Genomic DNA, 21,329 nt, shown 5'->3' on the forward strand with positions numbered 1-21,329 from the left:
AGCATCCAAAAGATTGTTAGGCTACTGTGTAAAATGTAAGAAGAGTTCTGGAAACAAGGGTTTTTTGTGGTACAAAATCGTCATTTTTCGACCCCCACTTGACCCCCAGAGCAAAAATAAAAATTCCGACACCCTATTGTGCATCTACAGGACACCAACAACCATCTCCCTAAAGATTATTAGGCTACTGTGTAAATTGTAAGAGAAGTTCTGGGAACCAGGATTTCTTTGTACAAAATCGTCATTTTTCGACCCCTATTTGATCCCTAGGGTGGAAATGAAAATTCCAAAACCTTATTGCACATCTACAGGACATCAGCAATCATTTTCCAAAAGATTATTAGGCTACTGTGTAGATTGTAAGAGGAGTTCTGGAAACCAGGGTTTCTTTGTACGAAATCGTCATTTTTCGACCCCTATTTGATCCCTAGGGTGAAAATGAAAATTCCAAAACCTTATTGCACATCTACAGGACACCAGCAATCATTTTCCAAAAGATTATTAGGCTACTGTGTAAATTGTAAGAGGAGTTCTGGGAACCAGGGTTTCTTTGTACAAAATCGTCATTTTTCGACCCCTATTTGATCCCTAGGGTGAAAATGAAAATTCCAAAACCTTATTGCACATCTACAGGACACCAGCAATCATTTTCCAAAAGATTATTAGGCTACTGTGTAAATTGTTAGAGGAGTTCTGGGAACCAGGGTTGTGTTAAAAAACATCATTTTCGACCCCCATTTGAAAATGAAAATTCCAAAACCTTATTGCACATCTACAGGACCCAACCAATCATCTTCCAAAAGATGATTGGGCTACTGCATGAAATGTAGGAGGAGTTCTGGGAACCAGGTTTTTGTTTAAGAAACGTCATTTTTGACCCCGTTTTGCCCCCAGGGTAAAATTGAATATTTTAAAACCTTATCATATATATACAGTACACCACCTATCATATTCCAAAAGATCACTTGGTTACCACTTGAAATAAAAGAGCAGTTTGAGGAAGAAGACAGACGGACGGACGGACGGACGGACGGACGGACCAGGGTAACAACAATATACCCGAACTTTCTTTAGAAAGTGCGGGTATAACTATAATTTAAAATGTCATGACCTCTGTATTATACATCTCGCATAGCGAGGTATTCTTTAATTAGAAGACAGAGAAATAATATCGTTTCACAAGCGGTGTGTGCTATTGACGCCACGCCACCAAGCTGTACGTACACGGATTACACGATAATTGGACAATAACATTAAAATGTCAACCTGGAGCTTTACATTGACTATCGTAAAAGCTTGTCTAGAATTTCGTCCAATTTTAAGGTTGTGAAAACAATTTTATTTGAAACCCGATAATTTTAGAAGTCATCTTTCAAAACAACAGACATCTGGAAAGAAAGGCACGATGAAAGCATGAGATTAAATAGACATAACCATCCATCCTTCTTGGGTTTGTTTCTTTCTTTATTGGGATGGGTCAAAAGAGAGGGGGTGGGGGTGGGGCAGCCGGAGAAGTTTTTTTTTTTTTTTACAATTGTCGGGTATTTCATATCTCGTAAAATGTAAAATTGAAATCAAAGCTCTAAATCCTACATTTTGGGGATAAGGAGACGAGCGTTGATACTTTACTCCAATGCTTAGGTTAATTTGATTATACATTTATTTCCACTACAGTCCACTGTTAATTTTCAAAAAAGGTAAGGAACTAGCCTACAGATCGAACTTTAAAAATTGCCAACTTTGTCTGTAATGATAGAGGAAAAAGAACGCTGTCAAAAAAAGAGTGGAGCTAGTCCCAACCTTCACTCTAATGCTACGTAACTCAATACAGGTCGAGTTATTTAAAACATTTAAAGGTGGTTTACATAAAGATGTTTTCAAAATATTGGATCGCACGTGAAAAAACAAAACAAAAATAAAGTCCAATCAAATACCAACATAAATATTACATTACATTCGATGTACATGTACATATAATTAACATTGTCCAGGCGTGGATATTGAAAGGTTACCGGAGTAGAAGGGTGAATAGGAGGATTAAGTTGCTGAGATAATAGTATGCATTTTGTGCAATTCTTTCAACGTCTACATTGGGTTTTATAGGCTAGCTACCAAAATGAAAACACTCTTCAGAATTAATTTAAAATGACACACGAATTTACAACGTCTAAGAAGAAGAAATTAAATTCACATAGTTTTCATCAACAACCCTTCCCACTTCGAACTACATTTGATGTTTGTTGAAAATAATAAACTGTGTGTGAAAAGCGATGTCGGATGACAAACTTTTTGGACCCCCTCCCCCAATATTTGAATTTAGATATTCATCCTATCAAAATGCAATGCAATAATGGTGTTCCAGGAAAAATATAAATCCAAAATATTGATTTAAATTAATAATAAAGAATTAATGATATGTTCAAGATACTTTGATCATGATCTAAGCAGAGGAATACTTTGATATTTACAGATTTTGCTACATCATGATACAACTTTGCCTACGAAACAAAAAAATCGCACAATCTACAGAAATGAAATCAGTGGCTAAAATTACGTTCATTAAGTACAGAAAAATATCTTAACTGGTACCTTTAATTACAGACAGATATAGTAAATCATTATGCTCACGTTATGAATTGTGGATCGCAACGGTTTGTGTGCTCCTTGATTTAGAGGGAAATAACTTGCACTGCATTGTGAAAAATGTATTCGATTTAGAGGTCCTTTTATTCAAACATAAGGTTGCGTATGCGTTAAGATGACTAGGCAGTGATTTTAACCCGTGAATGTTTGTGTGGATAAAAAAGCCATTGCAATGTGAGTATAGTCTGTGTTTTTTGACAAACTTGTTAATTTGGAAGTGTGTTTGGGGGTCCATGTAAGGAGAAGATTGGAACGGGGTTGGCGTAGGCTGTCGTCTGATGAACAAATTCCAAAACCCACTAGCAAACTGTTCGAAGTCGCGGATGTGATTGACAAAGGATTTTGAGACGAAAATGATAGAGCAAATTACTTTAATAACAATCGCGGTGAGGATCTTTCAAAATAGTCAGAAAAAAATACGTTAGTCATGTGATCAGAAATTTTCGTAACGATTTTATGGCAAGTATTGACGATAAATATCAAAGCAATGAATTCAGATTTTGACCTTGAACTTGGAACACACCAAAGACAAATTGACTCGCTACCACGGTATGTTGATACGCTTATAGAAAGAATACAAAAAGTCGACAATCTAGAACATCCTGACTGAAAATCAGAATCAGCTGATAGCACAAACAAGAAAAACAACTCGAACACACTTAGTGACGCAGAACGCACGATAATAGATTATAACACTATGCATAACCAAGACGAGGCTATTCTTGAGATAGCTAAGGATCTTATTAGATTCCTATGTGATTCTGTAAATGTATTTGCAACGACAGAATTAAAGAGCAGGGGTTGAGAGAAACCAGGTCTGGTTACAATTAACTTTTCATCAGTTGAAGAGAAAATTGATGTATTATGAAAGAGACACCATTTACTTGATATTCCAGCGTACACATTCGTTTTCCTGGAATCATCAAAACCACACACAGAAAGATTAATTAAGGAGTGACTTTAATTCTGGGGCAAGTTATACGAGTATAACCTGGTCTGGATCAGTTTATGCTGAAGCGGATTATAAAAAAATGTAAACTGACCCAAACCAGGTTAAACTCGTATAACTTGCCCCAGAACTCAAGTCATTAACCTTTCTTCCAAAGTCTTTATGATTTAATCCAAGAGACAAAGATGCTAACTTTCGTTTATCAAAATGTACATAAACTCGGAAAAATACAAGTCAATTGAGCCGCCCAATGATTGACTTAGCAACAACGACACGAAGCGCCTATATGAAGGTCGCCATCTTTAATCTTAATTCTACGGAGCCTAACTATTGTATAGAAGGTGAAGTTTGTCATGATAGAAAATATGTTTAGACTATGCATGTAATACATATTCGCTGCCCTTTAGAGATAGGCTAGAGATCGACTTTGAAGTGGCCCATCTCCGACCCATTGCATCCTCAGTTCCAAAAGGGGATGGAAAAGTTGACTCATTAATTTGACAACTACACCTAACGCTATTAAAACTGTACGTATTTAAAGCCAAACTTCGATATACCAAATCTGCAAAATACGATTAGATTCACCGTTTAAACTTACATTTTCACTACACATCGTTTCAACTGCCTACCATAAAGAAGAGAGAGAGAGAGAGAGAGAGAGAGAGAGAGAGAGAGAGAGAGAGAGAGAGAGAGAGAGAGAGAGAGAGGGGGGGGGGAGAGAAGTGTCAATATATCGAACTTCTTTACCATTTCAAAGGAAAGAAATTGCCGTTGTCAATAAAACTGACGGGGCTTATATTACTTCGCATTGTTATGGTTATAAAGGGCAAGTGACTGTAATCGCAAATGAAATTTCCTAGCAGAAACAACACATAAGACATGGGCGGATCCAGAAGGAGGGGGGGGGGGGGTCCAGAGCGCCCCTTTGGAGAACCAAACAATTTAAGAATGATTCAATTTTAAGGAGACTTTGAGTCCAAATGATATGAAAGGTAGATACTTACATGTATATGTACTACTAATTGTTTCATTCAAATTTATCAACACCAGTATAATTATCATTTAATTCTAGGATAAATAAGACGACACACTGATAAAATATTTACAATATTTTCGTCAAATGCAAGTATCGCTTTAAAAAGACTTCTTAAAAAGTATATGTAACATAAACAATTTTAATAAAAAAAAAGAATTTTAAGAAGTAGAGAATTTGAAAGTGAAAAGGAAGGTCCAGGAAATGTTCAGAATGCAGGAGTTGCACCATTTACCCTACAGTTTCTGGGGGCCTAGGCCGCCCCCAGCTTACTGGGAGTAACCCTCTCTCTCTCATTTCTTTGCTATATCAAACATAGATATAGATAGCAGAAGGACGTTGTGAAAAGTTTCTAAAAGATCAAGTACTGCCCCCCCCCCCCCCCCCCTTCAAAAATTCCTGCATCCGTTTCTGTAAGATCTACTTCACAAGCTCAAATTACAGAGACAGAATGATACCCTAATTGGTATCCAGGTTTTCTGCAATTCCTTGTAGTTACTTCAGTGTGTATTTTTACGACAGGTTTAATTTTTAGTGACTTACATGCTCAAACAAATGTGATAAAAGTTGATGATCAGATATCGTCATATGCTGTTCCACCCCCACCCCCTCTAAATATATCTATGATCATTTGACCCGGCATGACTTTTTAGTGAGCAAAATATTTACGAAGGTAATGTGACCAGGGTTAAATACTAGATGATTTAAAGAGAAGAAATAATGGAGTTTGAATGATATCAATGTTGTTTATTTGTGTTTGAATGCATGGTGATGCTCATTGTACTTTGATAAAGTTACTTTTTTATAGGATCCGAAACAGTGACGTGTGAGAGAGTTGGTTGGCGGGGATTTCTACTTTCATTTTTGAGGATGCAGTAAACGGACGACAGGAGGAGAAGCTGCGCATTTCCTTGTTGGATGATTTGTGTACATGTGTGGACGTGGAGGTCATTTCAGTGAGTTCACTTGGATTTAAGAGGCTGAGCAAAGGCACAAAGAAAATGTTTGCTGAGTATAGAGTCTGTACAGAGGATACTGCATCATTCCTGATCAGACAAGTCTAGCTTATTCATTTATTTTATTTTATTTATCATTTCTTTTTTCTTTTTTTTAATAATATTTTTGTTCATTTATTGGTTTACAATATTACAGAAGGTGAAATGTACAAGTGTAGCTCTTTCTGTCTATGTGCATTTGTTTTAATTGGGGGGGGGGGGGGGGGTATTATCAGTTTGTGTAGAGTGTCAATTTTGTGTATTGCTTAAAGATCAGTACCAGTGCCCTAATGTTGAACATTGGGCAGATATGTAAATTGGCACTTGGTTGGTCCATGCAGTCCTCCTTGACATTGACAGAGCTTTCCCACGGAGACTGTTTCTCCAAGTTATGCGTAGAGTGTCGGTCATCTATCTGTGTCTTGCAAGTACTTGGCGAAGACAGCTATCATTCTGAATCCCGTGAAGGAAAGGGATATAGACTTCATTTGGAATGACGTACATACTCAAAGTTGCATTGCTTGTGGAGACCCACATCTTGAAGAGTGACCTTGACCTTTGACTATGACCCCATTTTTGAAATCAACCACTTAAGACCTTGTGGAGGAGAAAGTGATCTTGACCTTTGGCCTTGACTCATTTTCAAGGTCATTCAAGGTCAACAGTCCTAGAATATCATGTGACTACTCCTAAAGATGTAGATGGAGCTTTATGATAGAAAACGTCATTTTTCAGCTCATATTTGCCCCATGGGGCCAATATGGAAATTCCAAAACCTTATTGCACATCTACAGAACATTACTATTCAGCTCCTTGAATATCATATGACTATTCCTAAAGATGTAGATGGAGTTTAAGTGACAAGCTTTGTGATAGAAAACGTTATTTTCGGCCTCTATTTGCGTTCTGGGGCCAATATGAAAATTCCAAAACCTTATTGCACATCTACAGAACATTATTATTCAGGTCCTTGAATATCATATGACTATTCCTAAAGATGTAGATGGAGTTTAAGTGACAAGCTTTGTGATAGAAAACGTTATTTTCGGCCTCTATTTGCGTTCTGGGGCCAATATGAAAATTCCAAAACCTTATTGCACATCTACAGAACATTACTATTCAGCTCCTTGAATATCATATGACTATTCCTAAAGATGTAGATGGAGTTTAAGTGACAAGCTTTGTGATAGAAAACGTTATTTTCGGCCTCTATTTGCGTTCTGGGGCCAATATGAAAATTCCAAAACCTTATTGCACATCTACAGAACATTACTATTCAGCTCCTTGAATATCATATGACTATTCCTAAAGATGTAGATGGAGTTTAAGTGACAAGCTTTGTGATAGAAAACGTTATTTTCGGCCTCTATTTGCGTTCTGGGGCCAATATGAACATTCCAAAACCTTATTGCACATCTACAGGACATTGCTATTCAGCTCCTAGAATAGCTTGTGACTGCTCCTACAGCTGTAGATGGAGTTTAAGTGACAAGCTTTATGTGAAAAAAAAATGTCATTTTCATACCCTATTTGCCCCCTGGGGCCAATATGAAATTTCTGAAACCTTATTGTACATCTAAAGGACTTTACTATTTAGCACCTAGAATATCATTTGGATTGCGCTGTAAATGTGGACACAGTTTTAGTGACAACAACTGGGACGGACAGACGGATGGACTAGGATAAAAATAATATACCCGAGCTTTCTTTAGAAAGTGCGGGTATAATAAAAAAAATTGGTAAACGTTTGATACTGACAAAGTTTTTATTTTCCATAGATAATAAATTACATGTATTTATAATTTTTAAAATGTTGTCAAGGGCAATAACTCCTATGCTAGAATTACCTCTACTGCATGTCCATGACACAATGATTTCACTAATATCCACAATTAATTTTTATATATCTATGAATAAGCACTTTTCTTAAACTGTTGACATTTAAACATTGTCATATCAGTAAGTTTTTTTTAGATCAATTTTTATTATTCTGTTTAACGAAAATGTTTGATTTTTTTATGTTGATATATACTTCTGTTTTTGTATGTATGACATCTTTAAAAAGGTGGCGACATACATATTCTCTTTGGTTATTGATGAAATTAAACTATACTGAGTGAAAATCAATAACATTAATATTGATAAATCACATGAGGATCGATCCAGCTTAACTAAAGTATTTCTAATGTTCAACCAAAATTTTGATATCAACTTTTGAGCTACAAGTGAGATACAGCACTCACAATTCTTTCTTATATCAACAAGGCTCGTGCCATGTTTTTGTTTACAATTAGATTGCTTAATAGAAAATAGCATGTGTAAAACTAAATGATTTGTGCTAAATACTAAAAACTATGAAATTGTGTCAAGAATTAACTTGTAAATTGAAAAATCCGCTTTAAACGAAACGAACTATTACTAGTATATTTAACATATGTAAACAAAAGTATTGCATTATAACTATGGATTAACACGTTCAATGTTAAACGTATGCAGATCTTGCTCCATCATTTTCTCATTCTGTAATCTGTATTTCATTCTATATTTATAAATAGAAAAAACTTAACAGAGGATATAAGATTATTCAGAAAGATTGTTTCTTTTTTTCTTTTTTTTTTCTTTGTTTGTTCTTTATTTTGTTTGTTTGTTTGGTTTTTTGTTTTTTTTTTTTTTTTGGTTTTTTTTTTTTGTTGATTGCTAGTACAATAGTGTCCCATGTAATATAAAACTCCAAGAAGGAGCTAATTATTTCTCCCAAATATGCTTAATGATTTTAAATTCATACATTATTGTTTTATGTCTTCATCTTCTTTCGAACTTTTCAAGAAAAAATTAAAAACTTACTTCTTCAGACTTGCTTATCACGATTTTATGTAAGCCATTTCCAGTGACAGTATTAATATTCTTTTTCATGAAACCTTTTTGTATGTATTTTCTGTAGTTTAATTACGATTTTTTTCACACTGTTTTAGATATGTTCAATTTTTAATTGTAGCTTATTGTTGTTTTAATGTAAAGCGCTTAGATTTTTTTTATTATATAATGCGCTATATAAATACTGTAAATAATAATAATAATCTATATTGCATGCTTCACATGATGGACACACATCTTTTTTTCCCCCATTTACTTCCATGTACATCATTGTTCAAAGTACCATAAAGTAGTTTATAGTTTAATTCTGATTATCAACATTGACAAGAATAAAGTAGACATTATATGTAAGGGTTGTGTAGAGTTGTTCTCCTATCTAAAGACCCACTTATATCCAATTGAGAATCTTCACACGGACACTAACCTTTTGAAGCATTTTTGAAAATGAAAGTATTTCACTTTCTTTTCCACGTTCACCAAATCAAATTACAAAAACTTTAAAAGACAACAAAGGTACAAAACATAAAATCAAAAAAGATAAATTTAAAGGGGGGAGACATAACCCCTCCAAAAAAAAAAAAACAAGAGGCCCATGGGCCACATCGCTCACCTGAGTCACCTTGGTCCATATCAGAAGATTTTCCATATCTATTTGCATGTAAAACCGTAGTCTCTATTATGGCCCCAAACCTACCCCTGGAGGCCATGGTTTTTGCAAACTTGAATCTACACTATGTCAGAAAGCTTTCATGTAAATATGAACTTCCTTGGCCCAATGGTTCTTGAGAAGAAGATTTTTAAAGATTTTCCCTATATATTTGTATGTAAAACTTTGATCCCCTATTGTGGCCCAATCCTACCCCAGGGGGGCAAGAATTCAACAAACCTGAATCTGCACCATATCAGAAAGTTTTCATAAAAATCTCAGCTTTTCTGGCTTAGTGGTTCTGGGAAGAAGATTTTTAAAGATTTTTCCTATATATTTGTATATAAAACTTTGATGCCCCGGGGGCCATGATTTTAACAATTTAGAATTTGCATTATATAAGGAAGCTTTCATATAAATATCAGTTTTTCTGGTTCAGTGGTTCTTGAGAAGAAGATTTTTAAAGATTTTCCCTATATATTTGTATGTAAAACTTTGACCCCCTATTGTGGCCCCATCCGACCCCCGGGGGCCATGATTTTAACAATTTAGAATTTGCATTATATAAGGAAGCTTTCATATAAATCTCAGTTTTTCTGGTTCAGTGGTTCTTGAGAAGAAGATTTTTAAAGATTTTCCCTATATATTTGTATGTAAAACTTTGACCCCCTATTGTGGCCCCATCCGACCCCCGGGGGCCGTGATTTTTACAATTTAGAATCTGCATTATATAAGGCAGCTTTCATATAGATCTCAGCTTTTCTGGCTAAGTGGTTCTTGAGAAGAAGATTTTTAAAGATTTTCCCTATATATTTGTATGTAAAACTTTGATCCCCTATTGTGGCCCCATCCGACCCCCAGGGGCCATGATTTTAACAATTTAGAATTTGCATTATATAAGGAAGCTTTCATATAAATCTCAGTTTTTCTGGTTCAGTGGTTCTTGAGAAGAAGATTTTTAAAGATTTTCCCTATATATTTGTATGTAAAACTTTGACCCCCTATTGTGGCCCCATCCGACCCCCAGGGGCCATGATTTTAACAATTTAGAATTTGCACTACCTAATAAAGCTTATCTATAAATTTCATCTTTTCTGGCCCAGTGGTTCTTGAGAAGAAGATTTTTTAATGACCCTACCCTATTTTTACCTTTTCTTGATTATCTCCCCTTGGAAGGTGGCCTGGCCCTTTATTTTAACAATTTAGAATTCCCTTTATCTAAGGATGTTTTGTGCCAACTTTGGTTGAAATTGGCCCAGTGGTTGTTGAGAAGAAGTTGAAAATGAGAAAAGTTTACAGACGGACAGACGGACAGACGGACGGACAGACGGACGGACGGACGCCGGAATACGAGTGATCAGAAAAGCTCACTTGAGCTTTCAGCTCAGGTGAGCTAAAAATACAAGAGGAAAACAAAACAAGAGAATCAAAGATCATGATTTCCGAGTAACTATCAATCATAGATGGAATTAATTATGGAATCAATTACTGATGTAATACGTCACATCGCTAATAATCGGGATCAGTATGCCGTAAATCTTCAATAAATTTAATGTTTTCTGGTCAAAATATAGCTTAAAAAAAACAAGTACTTTTGAGAAATATTGCGAAATTATTTTATAATCATGTTTATTTAAGAGGTCTACATACAAATAAACACTTCAATTGCATTAGATTATGAAATTTTACCAGCGTACTCTATAGTACTCTAACGTACTCTGTTTAGTAACTCCTTTCTACATGTTGGAGGTTGGCAATTATGCACGACGCACAAAAACACAAAAACTCCTACTTTACTTGATGTGTTCAAAATCTTAGGTGTCCTATGGCCTTAAATTTGATCGCCTAGTTGGGTAGCTCGGAAGGTCAACGAGTCAACTGCTGATATTGTAGTAATATTCGATGTTATTCAGATCGGACTCGACATTCCCGATACTGAGCAGCTGTCAAGTTAGTTGTATTCAAGTCACAGACCAGACCTCTAGAGACGATCATCTCGGAGATCTGTACAACTCAGCCTATGGCGAACGACTTATGTAGTTACTGCACTAACTGGGCACTCTATATTATATTTATACCACGTAATGCACAACAATATGTAGATCGCGGGTTCAAGTCTAACAGACGTTTTATGATTATTTTTTTCGGATGTTCTCTATTAAAACTGTATTTCTAATTAAATTAAGTAATTTGAAAGCTTTCAATGTCAAAGCATTGTTGTTCGTGTCCTACATTTATAAGATTTATTTTTGGTGTTTTATTCCTCTTTCAGTTGAAAGCATGTAAGCCTTCAAAATATTTATAATTGTTGACTGCTACGATTTTTGAGCATTTGCTGCGCTGTAAATCGCCGTATCCTTACATAGGCAGATGAAAACAAGACAACGAACCGTGATCATCTCATACAATGTATATCCTATGAGCAGTATAAGGAATACAAAAAATTAAGAGTTTAGGCAAATATGAACACCTGGGAAAACAGAATTGGGATCAGTCGCCTAGGAGGATCATTAAACATCCCAACATTCCTTGTTGATCGGTCACATCCGTCTTGAACGCAATTGACATGAACACGTCAGATAGCATTAGACATATCTTAACCAATCAATGAACTCAGAATGATTCAATCAATAATTGGTTGTGTCAGCCTGTTCAGCTGTAAAGCAACATTAGCTTAAACTATGACAATTTTATTTTGTTATAAAAATGGGTCATTATAATAGGTTTTATATAATTTTGATCATTATTATCAATAAACGTAAAACTAATTTGAAGAATTTATCAAAAAAGATCAATAAAATCAATTTTTTTCTTCGGTAAGACAATGATGTCATTTTACTTCCTTCAGAGCCTCTGAATTAAGTATCTAATGTATACAGTTATCACGAACTGATAACATAAGTTTATAAGCCTTACTTTTTTACCATTGAGACAATAAATCAAAATTTTACAATAAGAATTTCCAACTTCGAAATGACAGCTAGTGTTGCTTTGGACCAGTCGAAAATCCACCTACTTACGTTAACCTCTACTCAGATGACCAAAGATTTATATATGTCTAATATACCAATCTGTCGTACGCATCATCTATAATTAGTTATGACCTAATCATGCATGACAGATCGTCACGTACGTGTACATATCCGTGCAACTTCGGTGTCTATTTAGCTGAAATGTAAAAATAGCCTGTCTCGACTAATCGATGTTGCTATTAATTATATATAATTAATGATGTAGCCCACCCGAATTATATCAACTGGGTTTATTTTCTATTGTGTAAACCCATAGCAAACCCTTTATTGTTTTGTTTCCTACCAGGGGTCATTTCATCATAATATTTGCTCATACTTGTATAACATTTTTATCACGCTGGAGTGTAAATATTGCGAATGAAGTTATACCGGTACTTATGACACAGTTAATGTGCCGTAACTTAAGTGTGAATTATACCGATATTTATGGCACAATTACCGTGTCGTAATTTGAGCGAACTTTGTTCGATGATATTATACAAAACGCTGTTCTTAAATTTCGATTCATTGACTAACTACGAGTATAACATAACGACGACATGCGCACAACTAAACTAATCAGCATGGATCATAACAAGGCCTGTAACACTGTCTAATGTGTAGTGACACTATCCATAACGAGGCCTGTAACACCGTCTAATGTGTAGTGATACTATATAGATTTAAGTGTTTACATTCAGTTTTATATCAGAAACACACTCTCGTAATAGTTAAAAATGTTTCCACAAGACAATGGTCATATCCGTAAACATACAACAATGGTGATAATTTTAGAATGGACATACCTGCTTACTGTTGACTGTTTAAACGTTTCAATTTTTGTCGGAATTTCCATGGGGTTCGTTGCAGGGTCACATTTAAAAATACTTTTCATACCCATTCTATATTTGGAAAAAATATGATAATTTTTATCTACATTTGCCATGTTAATTATTCCAAGCGTCAAGTATGTTCTATCTGTTTCATCTTGTCATTTATTTAATTGTTATCAAAACGAAAGTAGACATACATGTACCTTTATATATTATGGATAAAAGGCCATAGGCGGGATCTTATTCTCAGATTTCTGTGGCGAATATATAACATGTGGATGAATTCTTTACTCAATAATTATTTACTGCACATATCACAGTTAAAATTCGATCTGTGAATGATTTAAATCACTATTGAAGTAATCTAAAATACTTGTAAATGACCAGTCAATATTTTTGGGGGGTTGGGGGGTTGGGACCGGTGCAAAATACAATAGGACACACATTTAATTTAACTTACATACTAATGGGACTCACTCCACTTTTTTATTTTCAACACTGAGAGGACAGCTTTTTTTTATTTATTTTTTTTTTTATTTTTATTTTTTTTTTTTTTTTTTGCTTTTGCTTTTGTTTTGGCAAATGTATCAATGAACAAAAAAAAAAAAACGACTTGATATAAATGTATATTTAGATGTAAACACTTGTTTTCGAATACGTTCAGTCATCCACTCATGACAAAGTATCAACTCATTTTTATATTTCCTACTTAGTGATCCATATTAAACTTTTAATTCTTTGATTAGACGTCCCTCTTTGGCACGTGATCCCACCTCTGGTATATCCACCTGGGTCTGTGTTTGCCCAAATCTCTATTTTGTATTGCTTGTAAAAGTTATGATATTAATTACTGTTCGTTATATTCACCTTTCATAGAGAATACTGAATGTGAAAAATGATAGTGTAAGTACACGAGACAAATTAACAATTCAGTAAAACAGTAATTAAAAAGTATGCAAAATGTAACACTTTAAACAACAATTTAAGAAAAAGAAAAAAATAAGATGAAAATAATAAGATTTGTAATTTCGCTAGACAAATTACCGAACAAACATGACAAAGTATACAAAAGTTTCTCAGGAGCTTGAATCCTCCAGCTGATATAACTGGAAAGACAAATTTAAGTGACAATTTTGAAGGACCTCTGAGGTTTTTAAAATGAAGTAAAAATGTTGTTTTAATCACACACACACACACACATACACACACACACACATATTTATGTATATATATATATATATATATATATATATATATATATATATATATATATAAGAGAGTGATTGACTTTACTCATTGCAGAATTCAGCATAAAATACATGTAGCAGGGGCAGATCCAGGAATTGTGGTTACGAGGGCGCCACTTTATGAGGCAGTGGGTCCAGGTCGAAGCCCTGGTGGGGGTCCAAGGGGTGAAGCCCCCGGAAGCTCCTGGATTTTACAGATTTTATGGGGCTTGAAATAGTTCTCCTATTAAGTCATTTCTACTATTTTCTATCATTTTAATAAGGTGAAATTGATAAAATGACCCAAATTTAAAGGGTTTCTCCCAGTAAAGTAATTCAAGAAATCAAAGAATTATGTCATTTATTTCTCCGCGAGTGGAAGAAATCATTGCTTCTTTCATTGTTTAGTACATTTTCCGAAACAAGATACCGCGATTTACCTTAGATTTGAAAATTTTAGGGGGGGGGGGGGGGGGGGGGCGCCGGCAGCGCCCCCTCTAAATCCGCCACTGTAGTAGATACAATTTGATGGTGTAATATAAAAACTAAAAATAAAGCAATTCTTAAAAATAGTGCTGAAAGAATAACTATGGGGTAATCGAGCTTCGGTTTTTGTTTTCTAAACAGAGGTCAACGTTTGATAAAAAAAAAAAACGCCCACCAAAGCAGCAGTTTTCAACAAATAACGTTACAGATATTCGCGACATCATTCAACAATGTTCTTAATTTACTTTTAATGCACTGCTTAAAAAAACTCATATCAACGTCATTGTCTCTGCATTTTTGCATTGAAGGAGAAATAAGAGAGAGAGAGAGAGAGAGAGAGAGAGAGAGAGAGAGAGAGAGAGAGAGAGAGAGAGAGAGAGAGAGAATTATCAATTAATTACAAAATATTCATTTTATTTTTTTCACTAAAATTTGTCAAATATTCTGAATATACATACGTGTACATTCATTGCGCTATAGATCGGGTGTCTTATTTATGTTGCGCGGCTAATTATAGAAATTATTTCTTCTTTTCCGATTGAACAATTGCTGAGTAACAATGAATGAAATGACATTATAAATGTAATTATTTTATCTTTGAATCCCATGCATGGTAAATTCTTAAGTTTATATAATTCAGTCATGACTTAATATTCTAACCAGAAAGACAACTGAAGTTCTTTCTGTTCTACAATATATCTGTTTATTAACACCCCCCCCCCCCCCTCCTCCCCCTCCTCACAAACACATATAAATGCTCACTCTCCCAAGCCATATAGCCCCTGGGAAACATCAACGCGGTTTAGAGCTATGGTTACTTTTTTAGTTTGTATTGCTGATTCACTCGAAACTCCTGCTGCTTTTCCAAACCCTCGAACTTCACTCTTTTGTTCTTCACGAGCCTCGTGTACAACTCAGCGAGAACATTATTTACTTGCTCTCCCCAACACCGGCATGTAGTCTTGGTAAATATTTCTAGAGATGATCAACTCTCTCTCTCTCTCTCTCTCTCTCTCTCTCTCTCTCTCTCTCTCTCTCTCTCTCTCTCTCTTGAAAAGGCTTTTGGTTATATTCACTATCATGGTGTATCATAATGGTAGAATGTGTAAAGACAATAAAGACATATTCAAATCAATAATGAAAAAAAAAAACAATTACTCAATCTTATTCAATCGCGAATTTAAATTTAAATCCTTTATCTTGTGTGTATCTTGTTCAATCGTGTTACTGCGTGATTTACAGATAACGCTAAACATGTAATATTCAATAAAGCAACCTTTCTCGTTAATCGGCTTCATTACAAAAGCTTTAACAATTACCTCAATCAAAATATAAACTGATGCTGCTAGACATAAATCAAAGGACCATCCCCGTGACAACTCCGTGTAATCTGTTACAATGAGCATACACCCGGCAAATCCAGGAATGTTTCAATGTTATTCTATCTCCGAGATTTTTGCGGTGGGTTAGTTGATGATGAATCAGGTTAACGTGTCGACTGCTGACCCGGAGATCATGGGTTCGAGTCTCACAAGAGCATTAATCTGTTTTCAGATTATTTCAACTAAAACATCATTTCTTTTTAACTAAATGCTGTACATATCCTCCACGTTCCATCTACTTCAGATTTCTCGGATGTGCTGCTCCTCCTTACAGAACAACAAACATGTGATTAAATTGTCATGCTCTGTTCTATTGTGTTACGTCCCACTAACGTGTAGTTAAACTTCAATACCAGAGATCGTATCACGTCCAGTTAAATCTTTATACAGCCCCCAACTCTTCCGACACTGACGGTTTTACAGACAATGGATACCGGTGTGTGTACTGGCCTGGTTTGTCTTGTTAGTTTTTTGTTTCTACCTCCAGTCGTACTGGAAACGTGCGGTTTCCTTTCTCCGTACTGGATAAAGGCTAATGCGTCATCGGATTGTTTTCTCGGTATTATATACAATTCTAATTGCCCAGAAAATGTCATTGGTAAGATTTGTTTGTTTGCTTGTTTGTTTGTTTATCGACCCTTTAAACCTTTTTCGCTCATATTGGCATGCCACAAATTGCAGAGCGCTTATGTTTGCAATCCTACATCTGTCCAAAGTTGAATTTTGAGATAAAAATCAAATCGTTACTTGTGTAACAGGAAGGGAGAAAATGCAACGGACCAGACCGGGATTTTCTCCTCTCTCCTATACTAGATTTGTTGCCATAGACCAGCCCCTGGAACTGACAGGTAAAAATGCCTGCCAGGGGATAAAGATCCTGAGTTAATGTCTTCAGGTGTGAAGACATCTAAGGAGGGAGGAATGTAGCGGTCAACCGGGTTCGATCGCCGATGGCCAGATAGCTCAGTTGATAGAGCACCTGACTAGAGATTCAGGGGGCCCGGGTTCGAATCCCGGTCTGGTCCGTTGCATTTTCTCCCTTCCTGTTACACTTGTATAAAGTGCTACACAGTGCAACTGTTGTAGGACTGGGATCAGCCGGCGTTGCGCTTCATCAGACGACTTTTGTATTCACCATCCTTCAAATTCCGTCCGTACTGATGTTTTCACTAAGTGTTCTTCACAAGTCTGAGGGAATTCTGCTGCAGTTGTGTGGCTGTTGTTCACTCGTCATTATAACATTATATCCAATATCAGGTAAGATTAATTCCTCAGTTATTCACTCGTCATTATACCATTATATTCAATATCAGGTAAGATTAATTCCTCAGTTGTTCACTCCTCATTATATCCAATATCAGGTAAGATTATATCCAATATCAAGTAAGATTAATTCCTCAACAAGATGTTGTGTTTGGACGTGAAAAATAGTATGTAATGTTATAAAAGATATACACGATTTTTCGATGCAGAATATCTTGAAACTACTAGTATCAATTAAATAGTTGATGACTTTACAAAAATGAAGGATTGATTCAACTTCCTACATAGAATCAGACATCGATTAAGACTGTATTTCCTAAGTCATCTTAAGACACAGGTTTTCCGTTCAAAACTTCGTCACCACATCGAGTGTTGTTAGGCTGTTTTGTACATACTAAGACTACAGATTACTCCATTTATCTAACCAAGTCATGGGACTCACTGAAGGTGTCACCAGTCGACAGGGGATGTGTACTCCTCATTTCACCTCTGGTATGCCCAGGGGTCCGCCAATACAAAGTTCCAGGAATTGATTTCTCCCGCATGTAAAAATAAAAAAATAAATTTGAACATTTGAAAGACAGTCTCCATGATCGACACGTGACAGTTAATGACGTATATTTACATATATTTACATTCACTGTGTGTTTCTGCTTCATGTCTAATGAAATCCATTTTTTTTTTTGGTCATTTGCAACTATGAAGACACATTCTGTTTCAATCTAGTTAAATCCGGATCTTTAGCGTCGTCTGTCCGCTTGTGAATATATGTATTCCACGTACTCCGTGACTTATTTCGCCGCATTGTTAGTATTGTTAAAAATATAGACCCCCTTTCTTCTTAATTGGGCATAATAAATAGCGCTAAACTACATGTATATTATACGATGACTTGTTTTAGATTAGATTTTGTCCATCTTGGACTATTTCCCCTTACCATCGTTCAAACACGGACATCGTTACCAAATATGGAGATAAGTCAAAATCATGTGATTTTCAGCTGTTATGTTTCATTAACTTATTGATATTTTACGCACTTTAAGGTATTTATAATTAGATAGGTATTTCTTAGCGGTTTTTCTATTCTTACAAGTGACTACGCTTGGTGTTTTAGAGATTATTCGGGAAACATGAAATGACGATTTGACACGTGTTTGACTCGTTCTTGTTGTATGTGAGTCTTTTCTTTTCTTATTTATTTATTTTTTTTTGGGGGGGGGGGGAGGTGGTGTTCTTTTTCTTTATATTTACTGACAGAAATTATGGGATTTGCTGTGTGAGAAATTTTTATTTTTTATTTATTGTTCTTTTTTCTTATATGTACCGACAGGAATTCTGGGATTTGCCGGGTGTATGCTCATTGTAACAGATTACACGGAGTTGTCACGGGGATGGTCCTTTGATTTATGTTTGGCAGCATCAGTTTATATTTTGATTGAGGTAATTGTTAAAATTTCTGTAATGAACCTGAATAACGAGAAAGGTGGTTGTATTGAATATTACGTTTAGCGTTATCTGTAAATCACGCAGTAACACGATTGAACAACATACACACAAGATAAATTTACGTTAGTTCGCGATTGAGTAAGATTAGACATTGTTTTCATGATTGATTTTAATATTTCTTTATTATTTTTGCTTATTCTACCAATATGTTACACCATGATAGTAAATTTAAGAGAGAGAGAGAGAGAGAGAGAGAGAGAGAGAGAGAGAGAGAGAGAGAGAGAGAGAGAGAGAGAGAGAGATCACCGCACTTACCGGCCTCAGATTGTGATCAAGTGAAGTTCGTTGCATTGCTTAAGGAGAATATTCATATAGGTGAACGATATATCATCTCTTATTCCAGACTTTGATAAATAGTGACTGTGACCAGACTCAATGACGGTTAGATCTGATATATCATCACTTATTCCAGACTTTGATAAATAGTGACTGTGACCAGACTCAATGACGGTTAGATCTGATATATCATCACTTATTCCAGACTTTGATAAATAGTGACTGTGACCAGACTCAATGACGGCTATATCCTGTTTGTGTGTATGCTATATATGGTTGTGTATGTAAGCCATGTTGTCACTAAGATACACTATATACCAACACAATAAATTGATCAATATAAAATGAGTGTAACAGGATCTTTGTGTTCATCGAAAAAGATAAGATAAACCATACATATTCTAACACCTATGGAGAGGTTTATATCGGCATTATACCTGCTGTCTAATCTTATGTACATATTTTCTATATATATACATGAATGAAATACTATTCATATATAATATCTCACCCCCCCCCCCCCAGGAGAAGTAAAATAAGTGTTTATTTGGTATATGCATACATACCAACATACATGCATACCAAGGATAACCCATGAAAGCTCGAAGTTTTGTTTCCAATGGGGTACTTGGAAGAACGGATGTTTGCGCTAGGGTTCATTTGATAGAAATATAAGAATAGTAACTCTGACACAAATAATAACTGTTTTACAGTTAAAGATTAAATACATTTTTTTCTGTTCAATAGATTATCGCTGTCGTCACTGGGGTCATTGTTAATGCAGTAAGGTCATCAAACCAAAAATCCGGTAAAAGTCCGAAACAGTCCGAGGAGACGGATAACGGCGGGAATGTGTTCACGGGAAATGTTCAGACTGACAACCATTACAAAAGAAACACTCGGGCCGCTGATGATTACAAAAGAAATGCTCAGAGTGACACTGACTCCAAAAGTAACAGCCTACTTAAATCTGCTCAGGTGGCCATCATAGCAAGCACTGAGCTCTTCAAAATACCCAAATGGTGAAATAAAAACTGGTACATATTTCTTGAATAGTTGAGTGCATTGACTTCCAGAACAACCGAAAGAAACGCTTTCATTGGTTAAAAAGATAATTCGTCACAGATGAACTTTGAGGCAGGCTTATTATATGAATGATTATCAGGGGAGGGGTTATTGATGTGAATAATAATCGGGGGAGGAGTTATTGATGTGAATAATAATCGGGGGAGGGGGGGGGGTGATAGAGTGTTTGATTAGACCCAGACTCCATTCTGACATTCACACTGCGCGGGACAAGGTTAATCTAGTTAGCTTGGCCTCTATAAGGTAAATATTGGGTGATGTTACTCGGAACTTAATCTAAGAAGCCGTTTGTCAGATATACATGTACAATACAAACCTCGCAAGGTTGGGTAGAGTACGGTGATTGGTTAAAATGTTTTACGTTGTAACTGTGTTACTTAAATAAAAAATCAATAAAAAGGATAATAGAACAGAGCGATATATGTTGTCATTGGTATCATGTTTAGGTAGAAAGGAGAATTTGAAGGAAACTAACATTGGCCGGATATAACGTGTTTTGTAGGGAGCCTGCCCTAGAATCTTAATGTGCTCAGGGAAAAAAAACAACAAAAAAAAAAAAAAAAAAAAAACAAAGAAAAACCGGGGCGGACGTTTGTCCCATTACAAGGACTCCTTTTAATTTCCGAAATTCAACAAAAAAGGTATTTGCTAGCCAAATTTCTTTTTTCTTACAAAATTGAATATTTCACATACAAAGTGGCTTGATACTTCATGAGGTTTCAATCAGACAAAAGCGCCATTTAATGACCAGAATCTGTAGCAGTTCCTCTAGTACAGCTCGTGACGCCTCCTTAAGAGTGAAGAATTGTCGAATTCGGAGTAACACAGCTTATAAACAAACAATAGTAAAAAAAAAAAAATGATTTGTTTGTTTCTTTGTTTTATGTTTCTCTCAGAATTTTTTTTTTCACTCATTAATCCCTTACCAACTGTAGTGTAGGTGAAGTACAACAGATTTAGACTTAGTTAAAATCACCCCGCATACCCATCTTCACAAGTCAAGGGTTATTGATTCGTTAGTGCGAGGTAACGAATCAATAACCCTTGACTTGTGAAAATGCCCGCATACCCAACAAATTATCTGTAATTCCTTATATCTAAAATGAAAGTAAAAACTCGA

At 35.4% G+C, this 21,329-nt stretch overlaps 1 protein-coding gene and 1 long non-coding RNA gene across 3 annotated transcripts in view; one reads left to right on the forward strand and one right to left on the reverse strand.

The window, feature by feature from the left end:
- LOC125652354 (uncharacterized) overlaps positions 1-21,329 on the reverse strand; it is a 270,302-nt gene that overhangs the window by 98,875 nt on the left and 150,098 nt on the right. The window contains exon 1 of one of the 2 annotated variants that reach the window (XM_056159426.1): positions 12,958-13,513. The exons of the other annotated variant lie outside the window; for it this stretch is intronic. The gene's annotated coding sequence lies outside the window, so the exon portion shown is untranslated. Of the gene's footprint in view, positions 1-12,957; positions 13,514-21,329 lie in introns of those variants that run through there. 2 annotated transcript variants of the gene reach the window in all.
- LOC130053019 (uncharacterized) lies at positions 18,523-20,629 on the forward strand. Its single transcript, XR_008801453.1, has 2 exons — positions 18,523-18,781; positions 19,871-20,629. It is a non-coding gene; the product is annotated as an uncharacterized LOC130053019 (long non-coding RNA).

The sequence above is a fragment of the Ostrea edulis genome, chromosome 3 (assembly GCF_947568905.1).
Source record: "Ostrea edulis chromosome 3, xbOstEdul1.1, whole genome shotgun sequence".
NCBI classification, from domain to species: domain Eukaryota; kingdom Metazoa; phylum Mollusca; class Bivalvia; order Ostreida; family Ostreidae; genus Ostrea; species Ostrea edulis.